The sequence below is a fragment of the Corylus avellana genome, chromosome ca6, assembly GCF_901000735.1.
Source record: "Corylus avellana chromosome ca6, CavTom2PMs-1.0".
Taxonomy (NCBI): domain Eukaryota; kingdom Viridiplantae; phylum Streptophyta; class Magnoliopsida; order Fagales; family Betulaceae; genus Corylus; species Corylus avellana.
The window spans coordinates 16609266-16623824 of NC_081546.1; the positions used below are offsets into that span (position 1 = coordinate 16609266).

A 14559-nucleotide genomic window follows, 5' to 3' on the forward strand; every position below is an offset into this window, starting at 1 on the left:
GATCATCACAAAGGCGCCAATATTGAATATCAACTAAACATAATTAGGGCTTCAATCTAGCCCTACTAAATAAATTAGTTACACATGAAGTTGATGTTAAACATCTTCAGAAAATAAAATAAAAGAAAGGAAAAGAATAAACTCGAAACTTGAACTTGAAGAGCTCCAATTCTTCTCCTTACAAAGTATATCTATTCTAGAGGCTTAAGGGTCTATTTATAGGCCTTTAGGAATACTCTAGAACTCCTAAAAATCATAGGGTTTGAGCCCTAGTTTGCACTAAGCTACAAAACCCTAAAAGTGCTCTTTCCATAACAAGGCTAGCGGTTGTCTTGGCCATCACGCACGAGTGCGCTCGATCACAGCCCGTGTGCGATCAATCGCAGGTCTGCAATCGATCCTCCTCGTGCCTGCGCTCGATCGTAGATGCCTTGCATGTTGCCATTCTCGCCTATAGTGTGCTCGATCGCAGCTCCCCTGTGATCGATCGCTCTACCAGAGCCTTCCAAAATCCAAAATAGCTCATTTTTAGTCCAAAACTTTTGAGTTTGCTTCTTTTTCTTCCAATGACCTACAAAATCAAAGAAAACATGTAAAATAAATAAAATGGCCTAATTAACTAAAACTAAAGGATTAAAACATGTAAGTTAAGTGTTGAAAATATGAATATTTTAGCACTTAACAATCCAGAGGACGTTGAACTGTGCATCGACGTTTGGATGACAAGAGATGATAAGGTAACATTTACACAAACAAACACACACCCACACATATTTGGTTGTTGATATTAATGTTAAGAAATACACAGATAAGGGTTGTGAAAAACAAGGTCAACGGGAGTAAGCATATTGCTAACCACACAATAGGGTCGAAGAGCTACACTAGACTTGCGATTGAGATGGTAAGTTGTTTTCGTGTGCAATAAAATATTCTTATTCGTTTGGCAATGCGTGATAACTATTACTTTCACCATTTTTTTTTTTTTTGGGTAGGAGAGATCAACAAGGTCCACCCCAAGTAGAATAGAAGCGAATTGCAAGCACAAGTGGAGGCACAACAAGAATAAATGAGGCAAATGCAGGCGGCCCACTAAAATTAGATAGCTCAAATGAATCACAGGGGACCCGTGATAGTGAGATTGCTCAAATGCACCAAATGATGGAACATTTAGTACAGTCTTCAGTAATGAGAAACCCATTTGTGGCGCAAAGTTTTGATGGGCTAGACATTCCAGACATAGCTTCCCCCCATCGTGTGATGGCCAAATCATCTGTTGCTAGTCGACCAGGTGATGTTTCATGATTGTTATGTCCCGATAGCCACAAACATTTGTTTATTTATAACGGTTGATAATAGAACATTATGCTACATAGTAATGAAATTTGCAATTAACATTGTCAACGATGTTCTGTCGGTGAACACCTAGCCGTGTCCCATGATGACACTTAGGGAGGCAAAGTGTGCACAGACAGGCAACAAACTTCACATAGGTGTTATGGAGCATTCGTGTATGTATATTGTATATAGATGTCAATATATCATTTTCATCTCTAACTTTAAGTTTCATAATTTTGGTAATTTTGTGTCATTTACTATTTAATGAACAATGTGAAATCTTGGGGCTTCTAGAATCAACCCCAACGGGTCGGTTGGGGTTTAGTGCAGTAAGATTCTTTTTATTCAAAGTGGGTGAACTTGTTAGAATGATATATTATTTTCATTATTGTTATGTGTTTGTTAATGTGAAATTATGCCGTTTGAACTATATTGGACTATAAGATTATTTCGATTGAATATTGCACGGAGAAGTCGTATTATTGTAGGGGGAACATTGGTCAATATAGATGGCATAATAAACACTTCTTCTTTTTTTTTCTTTTTTTTTAGTCCAATTGACACATAACCTAGTCTTGAAATTCTATTCATTTAAAGACTTCTTAAATGCTATTATCTGTCAATCAAAAATCATTTAATTCATGAAAATCTCTATTGTATATTGCTATTTTGACCTCTTGCATCTTAAAATCATATTTGTCATTGCATGTGTGCCTATAACCATTTTTTCTAAAGAGATATCTTATGTTTTATATAGAGTACTATTTGGTTTAATATTTAAGTGTATGTTACAAGCATGGATTTGGTTTAGTATTCAACTTTATCCCTATTTAATCTAAACATTGATTTTTTTCCTTGTTTCTTATATGTAGTTATTCATTAAGTGACATCATTGACCAAGAGAATTGTGAAGTTGTGTGCTAATCTCCCGCGTTTTGGTTTGGAGACGTCGTTTAACGTTCGAAGGTCGGCTGGTTTTTTGAATCATGTATTGACAATGGAACAATTTCTTTCATTAGTATTATTGTTTAAGTTATATGTAAATGTAATCATCTTTTGAATTGTAATGATTGTGATCATGTTGGTTTAAAGTGTTAGGTTTAGTTTGGCCTTATTTAATGATCAAAATATTTGTTTGTAATTTCTCATTATTCCCCAAGTGTCGGGGTGAAGATTGGATGTTTGATAGAGTTATTTGCCTTCACCGTTGAATGGGGCATCAGAACGGGCTCATGACGGAACTATGTGATTTGCTTCTATGGTTTATCTTCCCATTACTCTTGAAAAAGCATTGGATGTATTTACGGAAGTGTTCTACGATGCTCCGGTACCAAGACATCACCCGGACATCTCTTAGGCATCATTTGGAAGTGATTGTGTCACTTGGGAAAGTTTTTCTCATCATTTGGGTGTCATAACGCGACTGCTAACGGGAAAGCAGTAAGTTACGGCCCATTTCTTGTCCTAACGTGTTGAATTCTCGTTAGGACGTGGCGAGTTTTGGTAGAAAATGTAAAGCTATTTTTTACCTAGCAAGCATCCAAATTTGAAGAAGGTCATTAGAGACAACGTTGTAGATGAGGGAAATAGTGTTCTAGAACCTTTGAGTTTGCATCATTTGGAGCTTGGATGAAAAAGTTATGGCCAAGATACCTTGATTGGTTTGGTTCTCCAAATGACTTTTCAGCTTTATGACAAGCTTGCCATTTCTCTTTGTATATAGAAAAAATGATTCTCATTTGGGAAGGTTGGAGCTCCAAGCACGAAAATGAGAAGAGACAGTTTCTAGAGAAGGTTGATTACTTCTCTATGTTGATCCAAGAAGGATTGGGTTGGAAGCCATCGTTGTTTTCCCCCTCTTGATTGTTCTGAAGCTTTCCTCCATGTTTCACCATTGTTCTACCATCTAGAGTTCCTAAAAAGCTTGAAGCTTTCCACTACTTGGGGCTGTTGATTGGCGTGTTGCTTGTTCGTTCATTCACAAAGATTGTTACCTTGGTTATTGGAAGAAAAAAGTCTACCGAAGGATCGGTGAGGAAATGCACTCGGTGAAGATGGTCAAGATGGAGACAAGTTGGGAAGCTTGTTGTTCTTACCAAGTCTAGAGGTCTTTTAGAGAGTGAGTATCATTTAGTCTATAACTATGAATCTTCATTTAGTGATTTTTCGAGTTTAGCTGCCCTGGAGTGATTTTTACCTTTGATGTGTTCAAAGAGTTTTCCACTCTGTAGATAAACTTTGTGTTGTGTTTGTGATGTTGCTTTAAATTCTGTTGTACATGTTTTATTTTGTTATATGGCTTAGTTCTATCCTTTATTATTTTGTGATATTAAGCATAGCTATTTATTTTCCCTATATAAATCGCTTATGGGTTTGATTTGAGGGTAGAACACGATCCTCGTTGTTCTTTCAATTGGTATCAGAGCAGGTGCACTCGGTTTTGACTCATGTCTTGAGTTTGTTCATTGACCCCCCATTGGGACGATCTACCTCAGTTCCAAGTGCTCATTTCATTTTCATTGGAAATGATTTTACACATTTGAAGGTTTGATTAAGAGCCATGTTTAAGCGGTTTGGTTGTCCATTTTGTATTAGCATGGCTAGAGGTTTTGTTGCATATCTTATTATATTCTAGTGCATTTGGCATTTTCATTTTGTGCCCTTTTTTCTTTGTGGGTTTTTCGATTGTTGGGTTTTAGGCTCATTTTTGTTGTGTGCCTTTCCTTGGGAGTGCTCTCTCCCTAAATCATAGTAGAGTGCTTTCTTCATATATTTATTGTGTTTTTTGTAAATCTCTTAATATTGCTAACCTGTACTGTGCTGGTTATTGAAGTTGTCTTATATGATGGTTTGAGAGTTTATCGGTATGCTTTAATGCTTAATGTTCATTCTAAGCCTTGTCATATTTATGCACACTATTTCACAAGTTTTGAGGGTTTTCACATCTGCTAGTTTGGGCAAAAACTCTTATGAGTATTTTTATTTTCCTTGTGCAAATTGACCTTGCAAGTCAACCTTAAAACTTAATTGTTCATGGCATCACCTCTTTCAATGACAAACAAAATATGATCAAAGATCAAATGTTTATCAATTGTGACTAAACATATTTTTAGAAATTTGCTTTTGAAATCATTATAGAAAGAGCCGGTGCCACAATCATTGCGGAAAAAGGTGAAACACCCACGTGATTTAAATTGTATAAATTGTCTTGGGCAATTAAAGAGGAATAGGTGTATAACTTTTTATTAAAGTTGAGGAAAAATGGTTTGACATTTGCATTAAGTGTCTCAATTTTTCTTATGAGATGTGATTTCTCCATGCCTATGTGACTTGTACCCTCTCTTGTGAAATAATTCATACACATCACTATGACATGTTTTAGCATGCTCATTTGCATTATTGTCATAAGTATGTTTTTAATAAACCATCATATTTGTTCATACTTGGACTAAACTGAAATACATGTTAGATTTTTATGACATGATTTAATAAATGTTTGTAGTAAGTGCACACGTTGATTGGGTGAGAGTATTGGAGCTTTTTTTAAAAAAAAAAACTGTTGTTACTTCACTCAAGCTCTCTCTCTCAAAGGATTTTCGGTTTTGTCTCTATGTTTCCAATTGTACTTGTGAAGCCTTTCGTTCTCTTTTATACTCACTCAGGTTTATGTCTCTTCTCTTCCTTCATTGTTGAGTTGAAATTCGTGTTTCTCCTTATTTGGCTTATAGACCTATATTGTTTGAACGAGTGTTTGTTTCTTGATCTCTCTAATTGCTCACTCATGTGTCTCCCATTTTGTTGGGTTTATGCTTTACTGATTAGCATTTGTTGATTATGAAGTTTTGTTTTGGCTTCAAATTCTTGAGCTTGATTGGGTTTGTTTGGCTTTTAAAGTTTTTGAAAACTAGAGATTATTTTGGGGGTTTGGGTTTTCATGTTTTGAAAATAAATTCTTGAATGTTTTTGTCCTCTCAATATGCTTTTAGCCTATTCTGATCATTTCTCAATTTGTACTTAATCTCTGATCTGTTGGTTGGTCTTTCTTGAAGGTGTATGTCCTTTATGATTCTTGCGCATTTTGGTACACACTTTGACTGAAATTGGTACTCTCATTCATATGATTATCACAAGTATGTTCTTGTGTTGCTTTAAAAATTGTATCTGTTTTCTTGAAAAGCAAGTATATTGTTTTTCAAAACATGATTGCGAGGTGTTTTTCCTCAAAATTTGTGTTTTTGTTTCAAAACCTTTTTGTTGATTGTGTGTACTTGCATATAAAGTCTTGATTATGTCTTGATCTCTCTTTATGCCTTCTAGAATCCAAGTGTGTATTCTTCTCTATTTTGGTTATCCCTTCTTAAAGGTGGTTGTTGGTTGTGTCCCTCACCTTCCTATGCTAGGTTGAGCTGTGCTTTTTAATCTGGTTGCACTTAGGTTGTCTAGAGTATATTCTTGTAGTTCTTTGCAGGAACATCATCTTTTCCCTCCTCCCCAAGAGCAAGAGTGAATGTTGGTTCTACATCTCCTATGACTCCTTCTGAAGTTGAAGTTGCATTTTCCAAGAGGTTTGTGGCTGGCAGTGGGTGAGCTATGTTCCTTTCCAAGAAGCTCAATCACGAAAAAGGGTAAAGGTTGTCTTGACCTTAATCCTTTTGTCCACACACATGCAATCTTATGTGTTATGCATTTCCTTTGCTCAAGTGATTGCCTAGTGTTGTGTCTTTGCATGTTTCTAGTTTTGTTTAACCTTCTTGCCCATTGAATGCTTGTTTTCCCATTGATGATGTTGAAATTTGGATAAACATGTGGTTATTCTCTTTCAAATATTTGGGATCTTTGTCTTGTGTACTTGAATGAATTGGGTACTTCTTAATTCACATGCTCATGTATTTTGAATGTACGATTGGCATTTCATTTTCTTGACTCGCACATTTGATACTCTACTTTGGATTTGTTTTTTAGAAGAATGTAGAGTTCATGGTTTATGATTGTGGATCTTCCATACCTTAACATGTTGGATTGTTTTAAAACTGGATTTACACATGCAAAGTATCTTGATAATATGTTAATTTGATTCTTGCTTCTCCCATTATGTATTCCCATAATATGTGAAATTGGTGACAATTGTCCCTTGATTGTGTGTTGAGATATTGCAATTGTTCATTCACATGTTGTGATTGTGCGTTTACGGCCTATTGATGAAATGTGCTTGAGATTTGCAAATGCCATGTTGGTTGTGCTCATTTTTTTTGTTTTCATGCATCTCAACCTTGTTTGGATGACATGAATTGGGCATTTGAATAGAAGGTGTTTCTTTGGATCTTTTTGCATTTTCATTTGTATAGTTTGAGCATATCATGATCTCATATTGTGTTTTGTGCTCATAGTGTATGTTTTTGACTTGAGCCTTCTATGTTCCTACTTTGATCTTTTGTACTCCTTTGTTTATACCTTCCGAAGATACAAGTGATGCTACTTGAGTTCCCTCCTTTTGTCTTTTATGACAAAAATGAGGAGAATGTAGTTTGTACAGACACTTGTTAGGGAGAGATTGCACATGTTAAGGGGGCGTTAACATTAGAGCCATTTTGTTATTGTTGTTTGTTCACATTCCTCTTGTCATGTTGATTTGGGGAGAATGTGTTCCATTCTGAATCCTTTTGACCATTCAGACGAAAAGGGGGAGAAGTATTGTGAAAAGGAAACTTCTTTTTTTTTTTTGACTCATGACTTTATAATTTGCATATAACATGGGTTATATGTTTTTCTTGATACAAACTCATGTGATAAGGTTATTAGATGATAGTGTTGGAGGTGTCTCCCATTGTATGTTTTAATGCTATGCTTGTAATAAGTTTGTTATTGTTTTCAAAGAACATGTACATTAACATATTCCATCAATCAAAGTCTAGTAGTAGTTTGTTAGGCTGGGGTTGGAGTTGTAAATTGTTATTTACTTGTAATGTTGCTATCGCTCATGTTTTTGAGTTTTGTCATTGAATGGCCAAAGGGGGAGATTGTTAGGTGTATTTGATCTTATTCAATGATCAAAACATGTGTTTGTATTTTCCCTTTTCCTTCCCTTGTGTCAGGGTCAAGATTTGAGGTGTTTTAGGTTTTATCATTAAATGGCCAAAGGAGAAGATTTTTAGGTTTAGTTTGGCCTTATTTAATTATCAAAACATTTGTTTGTAATTTTTCATTCTTCCCCAAGTGTCGAGGTGAAGAGTGGATGTTTGATAGAGTTCTTTGCCTTTTCCGTTGGATAGGGCGTCATAACGGGCTCATGACGGGACTATGTGATTTGCTTCTATGATTTATCTTCCCATTGCTCTTGAAAAAGCATTGGATCGGTTTACGGAAGTGTTCTACATGCTCCGGTACCCGAACATCTCTTGAGCATCATTTGGAAGTGATTGGGTCACTTGGAAATGTTTTTCCCATCACTTGGGTGTCATAAAGCGACTCCAAACAGGAAAACAATAAGTTAATGCCCATTTCCTGTCACTTGGGCGTCATAATGCAACTCCTAACGGGAAAACAGTAAGTTACTACCCATTTTCCGTCCTAACGTGCTGAATTCCTGTTAGGACGTGGCTAGTTTCGGCAGAAATTTCAAAGCTGTTTTTAACCTAACAAACATCCAAATTTGAAGAGGCTCATTAGAGACAAAGTTGTAGATCAGGGAATGAGCATTCCAGAGCAGTTGAGTTTGTATCATTTGGAGCTTGGAAGAAAATGTTATGGCCAAGATACCCGGACTGATTTGGTTCTCCAAATGACTTTTTAGCTTTATGACAAGTTTGCCATTTCTCTTTGTATATAGAGAAAATGATGCTCGTTGGGGAAGGTTGAACCTCCAAGCACAAAAATGAGAAGGGAGAGTCTTTAGAGAAAGTTGATTACTTCTCTATGTTGATCCAAGAGGGATTGGGTTGGAAGCCATTGTTGCTTTACCCATCTTGATTGTTGTGAAGTTTTCTTCCATGCTTCACCATTGTTGTACCAAGTGGAGTTCGTAAAAAGCTTGAAGCTTTCCACCACTTGAGGTTGTTGATTGGAGTGTTGCATGTTCATTCATTCACAAAGATTGTTACCTTAGTTATTGGAAGAAATAAGTCAACCGAAGGGTCTGTGAGGAAATGCACTCGGTGAATATGGTCAGGATGGAAACAAACTGGAAAGCTTGTTGTTCTTATTAAGTCTAGAGGTCCTTCATGGAATGAGTAGCGTCTAGTCTTTAACTCAGAATCTTCATTTGTTGATTTCCCGGATTTGGCTGCCCTAAAGTGGCTTTTATCTTTGATGTGTTCAAAGGGTTTTCCACTTCGTAAACAAACTTTGCGTTATGTTTGTGATGTTGCTTTAAATTCCGCTGCGCATGTTTTATTTTGTTATATGGCTTACTTCCATACTTTGATTATTTTGTGATATTAAGCATAGCTATTTATTTTCCACATATAAATTGCTTATGGGTTTAATTTGGGGGTAGAACACGATCCTCGTTTTTTCATAAAGTATACTATTCGTGTACCTTAAACAATGTTTATCAAGTTGTATCGGCTGGTTTATTTTTTATTTTTTGAAACATATCATATTCATTCATTGATAAAAGTTGCGAGCCTAAAGCTCTTACAAACAGAGCAAAAAGCTCAGAAGTAAATCATAGCCGAAGCTAAAAATACAATCATCAACAACAGACCAAATCAACCAAAACACAGCATCCACTAACCTATGACTAAATATCAGGTTGAAAACTTAGATCTGTATCAAACAGACACCATCTAATGCATAGGTAGCGCTTATTTCTCGGCCTTGAGAGCAAAACCCCCAAGCCGATACTTATTCTTCGACCTTGAGAGCAAAACCCACAAGCCGATTCTCATCCTCCTCTACTCGAAAGCCAGGACAAGTTTCACATCCACAACCCAAAGGTTTGGACTAGTAATATCGGGTAGCAACCGGGCGCAACAAAGCAGGAGGAGAAAGCCTTATTACAAGCATAAATAAAACCATACGGGGAAATAAAGGGAACAATAAAAATAATGCAGGAAAATAAATTACAGCAAATAAAACCAAATACAGGGGAACTCAAAGGAAATACAAAACAAAAAAACAACAAAACAGGAAAATAAATGCGAAAAACACTCAAAGCGGGTCATGACAGCCGGAGGAGGCTGATCGCGAGCTAACCGGAAACCGCGTGGAAGGTGGCACAAAAAGCTTGGCGCGGGAGGGGCGCGTGAAAAGAGCCAACAGCGAGCGGTGAGCAGCGAAGCGAGCGCGGAGGAGATCGGCGGCACACACAAACAAACAGGGAGGGGGAGAGTTTGAGTGAAAACCCCCAAAAGCAATACCCACCAAGAGAGAACATAAGCACAACAGAACAGAAAACACCAAAGACAGAAACAAACCTAAAACAAAAATCGGGAAGCAAGGAAGGGAGGAGGGATGCAGGCAACGGGCATCCCTCCTCCCCTGAGGTGGCGGCGCTCTAGAGGGGGGTTTAGGGTTTCACAAGGCTTGAGACTGTTTTTGTTAATGTTGGAGAGTGAAGGTGTATCGGCTGGTTTATTGTATCATGTTGGTTTACAAGAGAAGCTGGAAAAAATAAATGTTTTTATCTACATTATTAATTAATGCCGTTTATGGTTCAAACGGGATTAAATTTTATATCGTTTACTATTTAAACAGCATAAAATTTAATGTCACTTACTATTAAAACGGAATTAAAAATGAAACCGTTTAAAAAATAAAGGACATTAAATTTTATGATGTTTACTGTTCAAATGGCATAAAATTAATGCCGTTTGAAGAGTAAGCAACATTAATTTAAGTTATGGCATTTCCTTGCAAATGGCATAAATTAATGTCATTTTCGTCCTTCGTGGTAGGTAATTAATTTTTGACTAGATTGTTAATGCCGTTTACTCAAACGGCATTATTTAAACGCCATTATTTGTTTTAAAAAAAGGACTACATAGGATGTTATTGCTTCAAAAAAAAAATTATTTTGTATTTTTTTATTTTTTTAAAAAATGACTACGTAAGAGAAACGTTGAGGCAAGATTGTGACAAAAAATTGTGCCTATATCATTTTTCCAGGGTTTATGAGAACCCTTGTGATTGATCACTAGGGTTGGGGTTATTGATCACAGGCCCAAGTGTCAATCTAGAACTAGTTTTACCTCCCTTTTTTATGCCAAACCTTGTCCTTATTAACCCTTAGGTCCGAATTAATGATTTTCTTAACCCTAGTTTAGGTCAAAATCTTAAAAGACATTTGAAGCCAATACTCCACGCTCAATATTTGAAGGCTAGAGATAACCCCGATAGACAGGTTAAGCATAAGATTGAGGAGCAACTGTTACGAAAATAAATAACTAAGGGTCCACTCAACCAAGAAGTTGTAAAGCCTAAGAGCCACCTGCCCCTTAGAATATTAGCTATAAGCTATTGCACAACTATGAGCCCTCTATGTGGCAAAAAAATCTACAAGCACCACCTATCAGGGACTGCCTCTAAAGAGTTTATAAAAAGATTACAAATCCCAAAAGAAAGGTATGCCCTCCATTACCCAAAACTCCGTCTATTGAATATTTCTCTCATGAAGCACCCATTAGGGACCACCTCCTTTACCTCCCGACCCTACGTTGCTCTCTTTATTTTGCAAGTGCCAATCTTTCAATTTGACCAATATGGATTGGCCTCAATATTTTGAATTTTGTTTGTTGCTGCCGTATTAGCTCAATATTTAAAATTCGTTTGGCAAAGCTTAACCCATCTAGGCTCCAACCTGCGATGTGAATAGCTTCAATAGACAAGCATTTGAAATCCCAATTACACACAAGGAGAGAGCAAAGGAATTGTATATAAAAGGTGCCACCTAATAATAGATTTAGGGGCCAAGAGAGCAAACAACCCGACACTATGCACACAATCAAATTGTACATGTTGTAAGTGCCCATCATGCCCATCATATACATGACAAGATGCCATTCCCGTCATGTTTAACATGCCATAGTGGTCATTTTCTTAGGCACACATTATCCCACGTTGTCACCGCCAACCCTATCATGTCATCTTCATTATCTGCAGATATTTTGGTCCATTACAACATTTGAATGGGGACAAAGGTAGTTCATGATCACCATCTCAGCCTAACTTTTCTACAACTATTCAGGAAAAAAAGTTTAAAACCATGAATATCCTTTTTCTTTTTTTCTTTTTTTTTCTTGGCTCATTAGTCAAAACTAGAAAGAAACACAAATTATATGCTAAACTTTTTTGGCCGCAAAGCTTTCAAATGGGGAATCTACTGAGGTCAGATATTGTACCACTCCATACAATCAAAGCTCACCCCCTCATTATAGGCTTAGATGGGTTGAAAATTTACCATTGAGATGTCTTCTTGGAGGACTCTTAAGGTAAAGTTTAGTTGGGGCTTCATTTGTTTTGTTGACTGATCTTTTTCTTGGCACAAAAAAGGTGATGCCCATATAGTCAAATTACAATGGTAACAACAGAAGAACAAAAAAAAAAAAAAAAAAAGAAAGGAATCAAAATGATGATTATTCCACTAGAATGACAAGAGAATAATGAGGTTGGCATGCTGGATAATTTCAAGTAATGGATCAGCATAAAGAACCAAACAATGGATTGTCCACAGCATGCTGTAGTTTTCATAGATTCTTTTCCCCTCTACTATTCTAGCAGATACTTGTGTTCCAAGACAACATTCTGGGTAGTAGAATTTATTTCAACTTTAACTAATTTCCATTCTAAGATTGAAGATACTCTGCCAACTTGTACTCAACTATGATTCCCTCAATTCCATATAGCCACTTCAAATCCTCCTTTCAAAGATACTGTTCCCCTTATGAGAGAAAGAAAACAAGTAATAACTTTACACCCACCTGCTCAAGAAAATGACACATAATTGGCATTGAATTAATTCCAATAATTCTCATATGTTTTTTTTTTTTCTCCTTTGTAAGTTCATAGTTAGAACCTCAAGAAAGTGGCACCATGAAATGAAGCTAAAACTAGACAATAAATTTGGGTAAGCATAATAATGAGTACCCACTTCCCACCTTCCATTCATCTCCTTCAATGATTTACTAGGACCAAAACACATGGGAATGATTGGTCTTGGGAGAATCATGGAAAACTTTGAGAAAATGGATGTATTATATTATACATTTTGAAGCACAACAAATGTAAAACAATAATTATGTTTTCACATAATTTTCCATAGCTGTAGTTTTCCATCATAAGAAGTTTATGAACAACTGATTCAGGGTAAAAATCTATAGAAATTATATTAAGAACAGAGAAGACAGACAGACCCTCATTTAAAAAAAGAAGTTTCTGAACCAGTATGCATTTAACAAGAATCATGCACAGTAATAAGTTCAACTTGCTAAAGAACAAACAATAAGAAATTCCCAGAAATTCGTTACTTTTACCAAATGAGAAAAATGAATACAAGATAAAAGTCAAACAATCACCGCTGCTGTCATCATCATCATGTAAAAACATGTTTTTTTTTTCTTCTTCATATGATTAACATAGTCGTTATCATCATAAAAGTAAGCATTATCATGACAAACATATTATATAAAATTAGCACATTCAAAAACCACTCATCTGGAAAGGCCACTTCCTAGCCACAATTCATTCATCTGAAAACCTGCAAATTAGTCAAAAATATATTATAACACAAAAGAAACGCATCGATGATCTACAGATAAATCCATAGTTTACAATCCATAAAAGAATAATAAACAAAAATGAACAGATGGGTTGGTGGTCACTGAAAAATGGTGTAATGGACACAAAAGGCTCAACCAAGTAAAGCCACCCTCCCCACCCCTTCTGCACATATGCGTATACCACTTAGTAAAAGGATAACATAATTTTTTTATCATTTTCCCTTCAATTTCTCAGCAACCAAACACAGAATATGGTATACAGTAACAAAAAAAAAATGCTAAACTATGAGAGAGAGGTGAGCGCTGGATGCAGAGGTTTATCGACCGATTCATGTTTTGTGTTGCAACAAATTCCCAGGAAGAGATCGATGAACCGCTGCCTCCAGTGACTTCACCCCCACCATACCAACCGCCAAATAAACAAACATACACCAACTACCACAAATAAAAAATTTTCAAAATTTTTTTTTCTGACAACAAAAACCAAGACTTGAAAACAGAAAACATTAATCAAAAGGGTATCTCCCAGATCAAACATTTACCAGAACAAAAATTTTTGGTGTCAACGAACACAGATCTGAACATGAAAAGAAATAGAAAAGAAAACACAGCTGGAGCTGAGTTGTCGTTTAGCGCCAGTCATAAATCGCATACATTTATAGGGAGAGAAAAGTGAGTTCAAAGAGAGAGAAACAGATTGAAACCAGGAATCTGAAGAGTCCCCTTTGCCGTACGTCTCTTACTCTCTCCCTCTCCCCCTCTCTCGCTCTCTCTCTCTCTCTTCTGTTGGAATCTCTCTCTCTTTCTCTCTGTGCTTTGTTAAGAGAGTGACACGGTGTGACTTTTCAAGGTCACTTTTGCTATGGTAATTGCAGGATTCGAAACTACCTTTCTACCCCTGGCTTGTTGATGCTTTTTTGGGCGCTGGGCCAGCGAAAGCGTCGGTAGGAAAATCAGATGGTGGCGTGGCCTCACATTATTGGTCCGTCACTTAATGTTCTATAATAATATATTTTAATTTGCTCTAGTACTGTGCAGTCGCATACACGTGTTTAGTAACTTGGGTCCACGTGCCAAATTCGAATCCGTTGGTGAGATAATATAAGAACCAATTGTCTGTTTGCTATTTTTTTTTTTTTACTTTGTTTTACTTAAAAGTTGTTAAAATATTAACAAAATAACTTTTTGGAAAACTTCAATTTGCTCGATGAACTTTTAGTCAATTTGACCAAGTCTTTATCAACTTTTAAATCTATTATTTTGGACCTCTGAACTTTAATTTGCTCTTACTTTAGACCCCCTGTCAGTTTTCAACATTAAAATCAAACGGTTTGACTTTTTATGCCTATAAGGGTGGTTCGACCACTCCCAAACTAGCCAGGGGTGGCTCCAGCCTTGGTCTTTTTTTTTTTTTTTTTTTTTTTTTAATATAATGCTCAAAACGTCGTCGTTTTGGGTTAGGTGGTGATGTAGTTTTGGAGCCCAAAACGGTATAGTTTTAGAGTCCAAA

General features: G+C 36.3%; 1 long non-coding RNA gene across 1 annotated transcript; it reads right to left on the minus strand.

The window, feature by feature from the left end:
- Nucleotides 1-11189: 11189 nt before the first annotated feature.
- On the minus strand, nucleotides 11190-13868 carry LOC132184459 (uncharacterized). Its single transcript, XR_009440564.1, has 2 exons — nucleotides 13592-13868; nucleotides 11190-13027 (listed from the first exon to the last, which is right to left on the minus strand). It is a non-coding gene; the product is annotated as an uncharacterized LOC132184459 (long non-coding RNA).
- Between the last annotated feature and the right edge of the window lie 691 nt (nucleotides 13869-14559).